Source organism: Falco punctatus (genome assembly GCF_963210335.1).
Source record: "Falco punctatus genome assembly, chromosome: 15".
In the NCBI taxonomy this organism is placed as follows: Eukaryota; Metazoa; Chordata; class Aves; order Falconiformes; family Falconidae; genus Falco; species Falco punctatus.
In genome coordinates, this window is record NC_137595.1 from 130,773 (window position 1) to 144,035 (window position 13,263).

A 13,263-nucleotide genomic window follows, 5' to 3' on the forward strand; every position below is an offset into this window, starting at 1 on the left:
GAAACGGTAGGAAACTGCTTTGTTGATCCTGACGGTGCAGTCTGTTGGAAAGTAAAGATTCCTTGAGAGATCAGAACCACGTCCGTTGTTTCTCTGATTTAAAGGTGAACAGGCCTGTGTCGTTCAAGGAAAGACTCAGCGTTGGTTTTGTTTCTCTGAAACACAAAGTGCCCCATCTAAAGTGATTACAGAGTCTGAGTTGATTTTTCAAAAGCAGAGACTTGTGCCGTTTGCAAACCGCCTGTCGCACTGCTCAAAGACAAAAGACGTTCACCCGAGAAAGTTTTTGGAAACGAATGCCAAATAGACGTGGGGAAAGAGCTGGAGAGGTTTCTGTCTTGTCTGTCGAATTACCTTCTCTTTAGTGCCCTTACATTTGACAAGAAAAGGTTTCATTGCCTCTTTTATCGTGAAGACAATGTTGCTGGTGTTTTTATAAGGAAAAAAAAAAAAAAAAAGTGTATGCCTGGTCTCTCGAGTGATTCTTTTGTTTTTTCTTTTTTTTTTTTTTCTCTTTTTCTCTAGACTGGTGGAATTGAATATGTTCACTGGAAGAAGTTGATCCAGCGAGATGTGAAGCCGGGCGACTTGCTAAGGGGCCGTGGGCAGAGTTCCCTTCTCGCTTCCATTCGTCTAATAAAGGGTGCAGTCTGTTAGGTAGACTGGCTGCAGTACCCAAATTTTTTCGCCAGGCGGCAGCAGCGTGGCCGCCCTGCAGAGTAAGGGCAGCGCATGCGCAGACGGGGCTTGAAGCCAAAGGGGGCGTGGTCTGGGGGAGTAGTCGCGTGGTGATGACGCAATTCCGCTTCTGCGCATGCGCAGAAGAGGTACTGGCAAAACTAAGGGCAGCGCATGCGCAGTGCCGGCTTGAAGCCAAAGGGGGCGTGGTCTCCGGCGACGTCGCATGCGTATGACGCAATTCCGCTTTCGCGCATGCGCAGAAGAGGTACTGGCAAAACTAAGGGCAGCGCATGCGCAGTGCCGGACTGAAGCCAAAGGGGGCGTGGTCTCCGGCGACGTCGCATGCGTATGACGCAATTCCGCTTTTGCGCGTGCGCGGAAACGGCTTGCCCCCTAGGGGCGGGGCTTCGGCCTCGCACGTACGGGTTACGCAGACGGCCCCGGAAGTGGGGTTCATTTCAAGCCCGCGCGGCGCGCCGCCGCGCCCGTGGCGGTGCGGAGCCTTCGCCGGCAGCCTGGAAGACTTTCGGGCCGGGACGTGCGGCGGCGCGCTGGGTGAGCGCTCGGCCTGAGGGCGGGCGGGCGGGCGGGCGGGGGCCGGCGGGCAGCGGCCGAAGCGGGGGGGGCGGGGCGGGGGATGCGGCGGGCCGGCGCTCGGCCGCGGCGGGGAGCGCCTGGTGCCGGCGGCGGGCGGGCTGAGGCGGGCGGCCCGGCCCGGCCCGGGACCGGCGGGGCTGCCGGCCGTTCTCGTCTCCCCGGCAGCGACGGTGGTCAGCGGGCTCCTCACGGTGCTGCCTATTTTGGGCTGGGTTTTTTTTTGTTTTTTTTTTTTTTTGTCTCTCGGGGCTGCGCCGCTACCTCAGCGAGGAGGCGAGGAGCGGCGGCGGGGCGGCCCCGGTGCTCGCCGCTTGTGGCGGCCTGGCGGGGCCCGGGAGAGGGAGGGGTCGGCCCGCGGCGACCTGCCGCCCCCCCCCCCCCCCCCGCCGCCTCTGGGCTGCCCGGGCAGCCGCCGCAGCTCTGCGCGGGGCTTTGTCTTTCCCCCAGCCGCCGGCCTGAGCCGCGGCAGCGGGCTGGGACTGGAAGCGCCCTGCAAGTCTGACGGGGGTATCGCTGCCGTGCATGTGGTCTGCCTGTCTACCGATCGTTCCTGCCTCTTGTTCTGCTGGGGTAATTCCTTTGGGTAACGCGTCGGGCTCCGAATGGAGTGCATCCTGACTTCCTCCTGACCCCTGCGAGACGTTACCGGTGTTTGCCTTCCTCGTGTTTCACAGGGCCTCGGCTGTCGCGTGCGGAGAAGCTGTCAGCCTTGTCAGAAGAGAGCGTGTAGCCAGCAAGCGCGTCGTGGTGCTTCGGGACCAAGCTGATACCGCAGGCGTCCGTCTTTTGTTTGCGAAAAGGGATCGCGAGGAAACGTGCCGGTCTCGGAGGGGGAAGAGGTAGGAGGCAGCTTTCAACCGCTTTTAGGCTTAACTCCTGCGTTCCTGAGAACGGTTCTGGGCTTTGAGGGGTTTGCTTTTGGCTTTTTGCCTTAAGCTCGTCCTCCGTCACCGCTGTCGGCGTGCGCCGAGCCGCTGCTTAGGGAGCGGTGGCGGTACAGGCTGTGTGCGTGCCGACCGTCCTCGAGGCTGTAGCTGTATCCTACCCTAAAAAAAGCTCTCCGTAATACCCTGCTTCCGTTAGGACGCAATTTTCTCGAGTTCCCCCCCCACCCCGGGGTGATTTTCCCACACGCCTGCAGGCAGCAGGACTAACGTCATCTCCTTTTGCCCGCCTGGGCTCGGACTAAAATCCCTTCCCTGGCTGTTCTTTAGCTTGTACAGCCTTTGAGCCTTCCCTCGGGCCTGGCTGATGGTCCTTTGCCATTTCACCCCGTTCACAGCCAGCGTGAGTTTCGGTACCGACTATGTCAACGAATTTCAGCTGCACGACAAACCTGCTTTTTTGTCAATTAAATTAAACTCAGCCTTTTAATTGCTTTCGAAGGGAACTACGGGAGATCCTGTCGGCGTGGTGGCCTAGCGTAAGCGATGATGGAGAGGCGCATCGGATGTGACCTCCGTGTCAGCTCGGTGTGCCTCAGACAGACTGCATTTGGCACTCCGTGGCGTGCTGCGCAGCTCCAGAAATTCACGGTAGGGGAAAAAAAAGGGGCGAAAATGACAGTCACGTAGAAACACGAGTTGGGAAGAAATGCTGTACGTGAGGTCTTTCCGTTGAGCGAGGCAGCTGGTCTTGCTTGTGGATCTTTGGGGTACGAGCCTGACGCCGAGCAGCTCGTTTTTCATTTGACGTGCCTGGAGTTGTTTTCAAAGGGATGGAAGAGAAGCTTATGAAATAGGATAGGTTACCGAGTCTTCCTAAAACGCTCACGACAGTTACGTAGAAAGCCGAAGCGAAGGACGAGGGAATAAAGTTCTGTGCTTCCTAAGTAAATACGGTACGCTTAAAAGTGATCTCCGTGCAGGGTCCTAGTTGTTTCTGTTTTTAAAATCAGAAAGAAGTTTAAGAAGTCTCAGCGGTTAGTCGTGTGGGAAATAAATGGCTCTTCCGCAAAAAATTCCACGTCAGCGAGGCTCTTTGAACGATTCTTCTCGCAATCGATTCCGACTACAGCCAGTTCATGGTTTAATGTCGAGGTGTGTGCTCGCTCTCCTCTAAAGCAGTATTTCGTTTGCATTTCAGTCCTGTGGGTCATGACAAATTTGGGAAGAACCCGAAGGAAACTTTTCATCCTGGGACACAGAAGGTAGGAGGTGAGTTGTTTTGGGGGTTTTTTTTTTTTGTTTGTTTTGTTTCTGTTTGGTTTTTTTTTTTTGGTTGGTCGGTTGTGGCTTTTTATTCTTCTCTGGAAAAATAAGTCGTTACGTAGAAATGCTAGCGGTTTGTTTCTTTCTGTAGCAGGATAATAAGGAGGAGTAGAGTTACAGGTAGAGAATCGGCTGTCTTTATCAGTTGAAGTGGCTACTTTGAAATTAAAACAAATACAGGAGCACATTAACGGGGGGTTTTGCGCTGTGTCTTCGGTACCGGTGTGCTAAAGATGTTGTTTTGTTTACCGGATTCATTGGCTGTCGAAGAGCGAGAGGTAAATGTAAACTTTTCACTCCTAGCACTCACTCGGTGACGTGTACCGACTGAGGTATCAATTGCTTATTGCAGTGAAAAACTGCGGCGTTTCTGTGCAGCGTCTGAGATCGAAAATCATTTCAGGCACTGGCATAACCTATCGTACTAATAGATGACCAGCTTTAGTAACGTCATCAAAAAATCGTAATCTGTGATGGAAAGCAGAGTCTGAGGCGTCTGCTACTTGAGCATGTAACGGAGCTGGTACGAAGCGTATGTTGCCGTGCGTAGGTCGTGTACAAAAGATGTATCTAACAGTCCTTAGAGGAAACCTTATTTGAGGTCTTTTGTTTGATTGTCTGTTTGTCCTGTAGTTTTTGGTTTTCTTTCTCCGGGACCTGTGAATTTTGAATGTGGAGTCCTGCATGCTAAGGATGGGCAGCTTACAGACGAGGAAACGTTCGGCGCCGGTGAGTTTTTCACCTTTGTCTCGGCTGAGGGTTGCCTAAGGTGTTGAGCTTCACTGCGAGTACAAACATGCACGGTCCTGACCCTCTTAGGCTTGGTCTTGGGAGCCTTGAAGGCTTGTATACCAATCGAATCGTTACACTGAATAAACTGTTCCTTTTTTTTCTAGCGGGCGTTCCCAGAATGAAGCGGTGTGGAGCTGAAGGGGACTACGATTTCAAGGTTGACGGAGCCATTTGGACCGAGTCTTGAAGATCTCTTCGGTGTTTGTTCAAGGAAACTTAGTCTCGAGACAGTCCTCTGGCTCGCTGGCGAAACGGTAGGAAACTGCTTTGTTGATCCTGACGGTGCAGTCTGTTGGAAAGTAAAGATTCCTTGAGAGATCAGAACCACGTCCGTTGTTTCTCTGATTTAAAGGTGAACAGGCCTGTGTCGTTCAAGGAAAGACTCAGCGTTGGTTTTGTTTCTCTGAAACACAAAGTGCCCCATCTAAAGTGATTACAGAGTCTGAGTTGATTTTTCAAAAGCAGAGACTTGTGCCGTTTGCAAACCGCCTGTCGCACTGCTCAAAGACAAAAGACGTTCACCCGAGAAAGTTTTTGGAAACGAATGCCAAATAGACGTGGGGAAAGAGCTGGAGAGGTTTCTGTCTTGTCTGTCGAATTACCTTCTCTTTAGTGCCCTTACATTTGACAAGAAAAGGTTTCATTGCCTCTTTTATCGTGAAGACAATGTTGCTGGTGTTTTTATAAGGAAAAAAAAAAAAAAAAAGTGTATGCCTGGTCTCTCGAGTGATTCTTTTGTTTTTTCTTTTTTTTTTTTTTCTCTTTTTCTCTAGACTGGTGGAATTGAATATGTTCACTGGAAGAAGTTGATCCAGCGAGATGTGAAGCCGGGCGACTTGCTAAGGGGCCGTGGGCAGAGTTCCCTTCTCGCTTCCATTCGTCTAATAAAGGGTGCAGTCTGTTAGGTAGACTGGCTGCAGTACCCAAATTTTTTCGCCAGGCGGCAGCAGCGTGGCCGCCCTGCAGAGTAAGGGCAGCGCATGCGCAGACGGGGCTTGAAGCCAAAGGGGGCGTGGTCTGGGGGAGTAGTCGCGTGGTGATGACGCAATTCCGCTTCTGCGCATGCGTAGAAGAGGTACTGGCAAAACTAAGGGCAGCGCATGCGCAGTGCCGGCTTGAAGCCAAAGGGGGCGTGGTCTCCGGCGACGTCGCATGCGTATGACGCAATTCCGCTTTCGCGCATGCGCAGAAGAGGTACTGGCAAAACTAAGGGCAGCGCATGCGCAGTGCCGGACTGAAGCCAAAGGGGGCGTGGTCTCCGGCGACGTCGCATGCGTATGACGCAATTCCGCTTTTGCGCGTGCGCGGAAACGGCTTGCCCCCTAGGGGCGGGGCTTCGGCCTCGCACGTACGGGTTACGCAGACGGCCCCGGAAGTGGGGTTCATTTCAAGCCCGCGCGGCGCGCCGCCGCGCCCGTGGCGGTGCGGAGCCTTCGCCGGCAGCCTGGAAGACTTTCGGGCCGGGACGTGCGGCGGCGCGCTGGGTGAGCGCTCGGCCTGAGGGCGGGCGGGCGGGCGGGCGGGGGCCGGCGGGCAGCGGCCGAAGCGGGGGGGGCGGGGCGGGGGATGCGGCGGGCCGGCGCTCGGCCGCGGCGGGGAGCGCCTGGTGCCGGCGGCGGGCGGGCTGAGGCGGGCGGCCCGGCCCGGGACCGGCGGGGCTGCCGGCCGTTCTCGTCTCCCCGGCAGCGACGGTGGTCAGCGGGCTCCTCACGGTGCTGCCTATTTTGGGCTGGGTTTTTTTTTGTTTTTTTTTTTTTTTGTCTCTCGGGGCTGCGCCGCTACCTCAGCGAGGAGGCGAGGAGCGGCGGCGGGGCGGCCCCGGTGCTCGCCGCTTGTGGCGGCCTGGCGGGGCCCGGGAGAGGGAGGGGTCGGCCCGCGGCGACCTGCCGCCCCCCCCCCCCCCCCCGCCGCCTCTGGGCTGCCCGGGCAGCCGCCGCAGCTCTGCGCGGGGCTTTGTCTTTCCCCCAGCCGCCGGCCTGAGCCGCGGCAGCGGGCTGGGACTGGAAGCGCCCTGCAAGTCTGACGGGGGTATCGCTGCCGTGCATGTGGTCTGCCTGTCTACCGATCGTTCCTGCCTCTTGTTCTGCTGGGGTAATTCCTTTGGGTAACGCGTCGGGCTCCGAATGGAGTGCATCCTGACTTCCTCCTGACCCCTGCGAGACGTTACCGGTGTTTGCCTTCCTCGTGTTTCACAGGGCCTCGGCTGTCGCGTGCGGAGAAGCTGTCAGCCTTGTCAGAAGAGAGCGTGTAGCCAGCAAGCGCGTCGTGGTGCTTCGGGACCAAGCTGATACCGCAGGCGTCCGTCTTTTGTTTGCGAAAAGGGATCGCGAGGAAACGTGCCGGTCTCGGAGGGGGAAGAGGTAGGAGGCAGCTTTCAACCGCTTTTAGGCTTAACTCCTGTGTTCCTGAGAACGGTTCTGGGCTTTGAGGGGTTTGCTTTTGGCTTTTTGCCTTAAGCTCGTCCTCCGTCACCGCTGTCGGCGTGCGCCGAGCCGCTGCTTAGGGAGCGGTGGCGGTACAGGCTGTGTGCGTGCCGACCGTCCTCGAGGCTGTAGCTGTATCCTACCCTAAAAAAAGCTCTCCGTAATACCCTGCTTCCGTTAGGACGCAATTTTCTCGAGCTCCCCCCCCACCCCGGGGTGATTTTCCCACACGCCTGCAGGCAGCAGGACTAACGTCATCTCCTTTTGCCCGCCTGGGCTCGGACTAAAATCCCTTCCCTGGCTGTTCTTTAGCTTGTACAGCCTTTGAGCCTTCCCTCGGGCCTGGCTGATGGTCCTTTGCCATTTCACCCCGTTCACAGCCAGCGTGAGTTTCGGTACCGACTATGTCAACGAATTTCAGCTGCACGACAAACCTGCTTTTTTGTCAATTAAATTAATCTCAGCCTTTTAATTGCTTTCGAAGGGAACTACGGGAGATCCTGTCGGCGTGGTGGCCTAGCGTAAGCGATGATGGAGAGGCGCATCGGATGTGACCTCCGTGTCAGCTCGGTGTGCCTCAGACAGACTGCATTTGGCACTCCGTGGCGTGCTGCGCAGCTCCAGAAATTCACGGTAGGGGAAAAAAAAGGGGCGAAAATGACAGTCACGTAGAAACACGAGTTGGGAAGAAATGCTGTACGTGAGGTCTTTCCGTTGAGCGAGGCAGCTGGTCTTGCTTGTGGATCTTTGGGGTACGAGCCTGACGCCGAGCAGCTCGTTTTTCATTTGACGTGCCTGGAGTTGTTTTCAAAGGGATGGAAGAGAAGCTTATGAAATAGGATAGGTTACCGAGTCTTCCTAAAACGCTCACGACAGTTACGTAGAAAGCCGAAGCGAAGGACGAGGGAATAAAGTTCTGTGCTTCCTAAGTAAATACGGTACGCTTAAAAGTGATCTCCGTGCAGGGTCCTAGTTGTTTCTGTTTTTAAAATCAGAAAGAAGTTTAAGAAGTCTCAGCGGTTAGTCGTGTGGGAAATAAATGGCTCTTCCGCAAAAAATTCCACGTCAGCGAGGCTCTTTGAACGATTCTTCTCGCAATCGATTCCGACTACAGCCAGTTCATGGTTTAATGTCGAGGTGTGTGCTCGCTCTCCTCTAAAGCAGTATTTCGTTTGCATTTCAGTCCTGTGGGTCATGACAAATTTGGGAAGAACCCGAAGGAAACTTTTCATCCTGGGACACAGAAGGTAGGAGGTGAGTTGTTTTGGGGGTTTTTTTTTTTTGTTTGTTTTGTTTCTGTTTGGTTTTTTTTTTTGGTTGGTCGGTTGTGGCTTTTTATTCTTCTCTGGAAAAATAAGTCGTTACGTAGAAATGCTAGCGGTTTGTTTCTTTCTGTAGCAGGATAATAAGGAGGAGTAGAGTTACAGGTAGAGAATCGGCTGTCTTTATCAGTTGAAGTGGCTACTTTGAAATTAAAACAAATACAGGAGCACATTAACGGGGGGTTTTGCGCTGTGTCTTCGGTACCGGTGTGCTAAAGATGTTGTTTTGTTTACCGGATTCATTGGCTGTCGAAGAGCGAGAGGTAAATGTAAACTTTTCACTCCTAGCACTCACTCGGTGACGTGTACCGACTGAGGTATCAATTGCTTATTGCAGTGAAAAACTGCGGCGTTTCTGTGCAGCGTCTGAGATCGAAAATCATTTCAGGCACTGGCATAACCTATCGTACTAATAGATGACCAGCTTTAGTAACGTCATCAAAAAATCGTAATCTGTGATGGAAAGCAGAGTCTGAGGCGTCTGCTACTTGAGCATGTAACGGAGCTGGTACGAAGCGTATGTTGCCGTGCGTAGGTCGTGTACAAAAGATGTATCTAACAGTCCTTAGAGGAAACCTTATTTGAGGTCTTTTGTTTGATTGTCTGTTTGTCCTGTAGTTTTTGGTTTTCTTTCTCCGGGACCTGTGAATTTTGAATGTGGAGTCCTGCATGCTAAGGATGGGCAGCTTACAGACGAGGAAACGTTCGGCGCCGGTGAGTTTTTCACCTTTGTCTCGGCTGAGGGTTGCCTAAGGTGTTGAGCTTCACTGCGAGTACAAACATGCACGGTCCTGACCCTCTTAGGCTTGGTCTTGGGAGCCTTGAAGGCTTGTATACCAATCGAATCGTTACACTGAATAAACTGTTCCTTTTTTTTCTAGCGGGCGTTCCCAGAATGAAGCGGTGTGGAGCTGAAGGGGACTACGATTTCAAGGTTGACGGAGCCATTTGGACCGAGTCTTGAAGATCTCTTCGGTGTTTGTTCAAGGAAACTTAGTCTCGAGATAGTCCTCTGGCTCGCTGGCGAAACGGTAGGAAACTGCTTTGTTGATCCTGACGGTGCAGTCTGTTGGAAAGTAAAGATTCCTTGAGAGATCAGAACCACGTCCGTTGTTTCTCTGATTTAAAGGTGAACAGGCCTGTGTCGTTCAAGGAAAGACTCAGCGTTGGTTTTGTTTCTCTGAAACACAAAGTGCCCCATCTAAAGTGATTACAGAGTCTGAGTTGATTTTTCAAAAGCAGAGACTTGTGCCGTTTGCAAACCGCCTGTCGCACTGCTCAAAGACAAAAGACGTTCACCCGAGAAAGTTTTTGGAAACGAATGCCAAATAGACGTGGGGAAAGAGCTGGAGAGGTTTCTGTCTTGTCTGTCGAATTACCTTCTCTTTAGTGCCCTTACATTTGACAAGAAAAGGTTTCATTGCCTCTTTTATCGTGAAGACAATGTTGCTGGTGTTTTTATAAGGAAAAAAAAAAAAAAAAAGTGTATGCCTGGTCTCTCGAGTGATTCTTTTGTTTTTTCTTTTTTTTTTTTTTCTCTTTTTCTCTAGACTGGTGGAATTGAATATGTTCACTGGAAGAAGTTGATCCAGCGAGATGTGAAGCCGGGCGACTTGCTAAGGGGCCGTGGGCAGAGTTCCCTTCTCGCTTCCATTCGTCTAATAAAGGGTGCAGTCTGTTAGGTAGACTGGCTGCAGTACCCAAATTTTTTCGCCAGGCGGCAGCAGCGTGGCCGCCCTGCAGAGTAAGGGCAGCGCATGCGCAGACGGGGCTTGAAGCCAAAGGGGGCGTGGTCTGGGGGAGTAGTCGCGTGGTGATGACGCAATTCCGCTTCTGCGCATGCGCAGAAGAGGTACTGGCAAAACTAAGGGCAGCGCATGCGCAGTGCCGGCTTGAAGCCAAAGGGGGCGTGGTCTCCGGCGACGTCGCATGCGTATGACGCAATTCCGCTTTCGCGCATGCGCAGAAGAGGTACTGGCAAAACTAAGGGCAGCGCATGCGCAGTGCCGGACTGAAGCCAAAGGGGGCGTGGTCTCCGGCGACGTCGCATGCGTATGACGCAATTCCGCTTTTGCGCGTGCGCGGAAACGGCTTGCCCCCTAGGGGCGGGGCTTCGGCCTCGCACGTACGGGTTACGCAGACGGCCCCGGAAGTGGGGTTCATTTCAAGCCCGCGCGGCGCGCCGCCGCGCCCGTGGCGGTGCGGAGCCTTCGCCGGCAGCCTGGAAGACTTTCGGGCCGGGACGTGCGGCGGCGCGCTGGGTGAGCGCTCGGCCTGAGGGCGGGCGGGCGGGCGGGCGGGGGCCGGCGGGCAGCGGCCGAAGCGGGGGGGGCGGGGCGGGGGATGCGGCGGGCCGGCGCTCGGCCGCGGCGGGGAGCGCCTGGTGCCGGCGGCGGGCGGGCTGAGGCGGGCGGCCCGGCCCGGCCCGGGACCGGCGGGGCTGCCGGCCGTTCTCGTCTCCCCGGCAGCGACGGTGGTCAGCGGGCTCCTCACGGTGCTGCCTATTTTGGGCTGGATTTTTTTTTTTTGTTTTTTTTTTTTTTTGTCTCTCGGGGCTGCGCCGCTACCTCAGCGAGGAGGCGAGGAGCGGCGGCGGGGCGGCCCCGGTGCTCGCCGCTTGTGGCGGCCTGGCGGGGCCCGGGAGAGGGAGGGGTCGGCCCGCGGCGACCTGCCGCCCCCCCCCCCCCCCGCCGCCTCTGGGCTGCCCGGGCAGCCGCCGCAGCTCTGCGCGGGGCTTTGTCTTTCCCCCAGCCGCCGGCCTGAGCCGCGGCAGCCGGCTGGGACTGGAAGCGCCCTGCAAGTCTGACGGGGGTATCGCTGCCGTGCATGTGGTCTGCCTGTCTACCGATCGTTCCTGCCTCTTGTTCTGCTGGGGTAATTCCTTTGGGTAACGCGTCGGGCTCCGAATGGAGTGCATCCTGACTTCCTCCTGACCCCTGCGAGACGTTACCGGTGTTTGCCTTCCTCGTGTTTCACAGGGCCTCGGCTGTCGCGTGCGGAGAAGCTGTCAGCCTTGTCAGAAGAGAGCGTGTAGCCAGCAAGCGCGTCGTGGTGCTTCGGGACCAAGCTGATACCGCAGGCGTCCGTCTTTTGTTTGCGAAAAGGGATCGCGAGGAAACGTGCCGGTGTCGGAGGGGGAAGAGGTAGGAGGCAGCTTTCAACCGCTTTTAGGCTTGACTCCTGCGTTCCTGAGAACGGTTCTGGGCTTTGAGGGGTTTGCTTTTGGCTTTTTGCCTTAAGCTCGTCCTCCGTCACCGCTGTCGGCGTGCGCCGAGCCGCTGCTTAGGGAGCGGTGGCGGTACAGGCTGTGTGCGTGCCGACCGTCCTCGAGGCTGTAGCTGTATCCTACCCTAAAAAAAGCTCTCCGTAATACCCTGCTTCCGTTAGGACGCAATTTTCTCGAGTTCCCCCCCCCACCCCGGGGTGATTTTCCCACACGCCTGCAGGCAGCAGGACTAACGTCATCTCCTTTTGCCCGCCTGGGCTCGGACTAAAATCCCTTCCCTGGCTGTTCTTTAGCTTGTACAGCCTTTGAGCCTTCCCTCGGGCCTGGCTGATGGTCCTTTGCCATTTCACCCCGTTCACAGCCAGCGTGAGTTTCGGTACCGACTATGTCAACGAATTTCAGCTGCACGACAAACCTGCTTTTTTGTCAATTAAATTAAACTCAGCCTTTTAATTGCTTTCGAAGGGAACTACGGGAGATCCTGTCGGCGTGGTGGCCTAGCGTAAGCGATGATGGAGAGGCGCATCGGATGTGACCTCCGTGTCAGCTCGGTGTGCCTCAGACAGACTGCATTTGGCACTCCGTGGCGTGCTGCGCAGCTCCAGAAATTCACGGTAGGGGAAAAAAAAGGGGCGAAAATGACAGTCACGTAGAAACACGAGTTGGGAAGAAATGCTGTACGTGAGGTCTTTCCGTTGAGCGAGGCAGCTGGTCTTGCTTGTGGATCTTTGGGGTACGAGCCTGACGCCGAGCAGCTCGTTTTTCATTTGACGTGCCTGGAGTTGTTTTCAAAGGGATGGAAGAGAAGCTTATGAAATAGGATAGGTTACCGAGTCTTCCTAAAACGCTCACGACAGTTACGTAGAAAGCCGAAGCGAAGGACGAGGGAATAAAGTTCTGTGCTTCCTAAGTAAATACGGTACGCTTAAAAGTGATCTCCGTGCAGGGTCCTAGTTGTTTCTGTTTTTAAAATCAGAAAGAAGTTTAAGAAGTCTCAGCGGTTAGTCGTGTGGGAAATAAATGGCTCTTCCGCAAAAAATTCCACGTCAGCGAGGCTCTTTGAACGATTCTTCTCGCAATCGATTCCGACTACAGCCAGTTCATGGTTTAATGTCGAGGTGTGTGCTCGCTCTCCTCTAAAGCAGTATTTCGTTTGCATTTCAGTCCTGTGGGTCATGACAAATTTGGGAAGAACCCGAAGGAAACTTTTCATCCTGGGACACAGAAGGTAGGAGGTGAGTTGTTTTGGGGTTTTTTTTTTTTTGTTTGTTTTGTTTCTGTTTGGTTTTTTTTTTTTGGTTGGTCGGTTGTGGCTTTTTATTCTTCTCTGGAAAAATAAGTCGTTACGTAGAAATGCTAGCGGTTTGTTTCTTTCTGTAGCAGGATAATAAGGAGGAGTAGAGTTACAGGTAGAGAATCGGCTGTCTTTATCAGTTGAAGTGGCTACTTTGAAATTAAAACAAATACAGGAGCACATTAACGGGGGGTTTTGCGCTGTGTCTTCGGTACCGGTGTGCTAAAGATGTTGTTTTGTTTACCGGATTCATTGGCTGTCGAAGAGCGAGAGGTAAATGTAAACTTTTCACTCCTAGCACTCACTCGGTGACGTGTACCGACTGAGGTATCAATTGCTTATTGCAGTGAAAAACTGCGGCGTTTCTGTGCAGCGTCTGAGATCGAAAATCATTTCAGGCACTGGCATAACCTATCGTACTAATAGATGACCAGCTTTAGTAACGTCATCAAAAAATCGTAATCTGTGATGGAAAGCAGAGTCTGAGGCGTCTGCTACTTGAGCATGTAACGGAGCTGGTACGAAGCGTATGTTGCCGTGCGTAGGTCGTGTACAAAAGATGTATCTAACAGTCCTTAGAGGAAACCTTATTTGAGGTCTTTTGTTTGATTGTCTGTTTGTCCTGTAGTTTTTGGTTTTCTTTCTCCGGGACCTGTGAATTTTGAATGTGGAGTCCTGCATGCTAAGGATGGGCAGCTTACAGACGAGGAAACGTTCG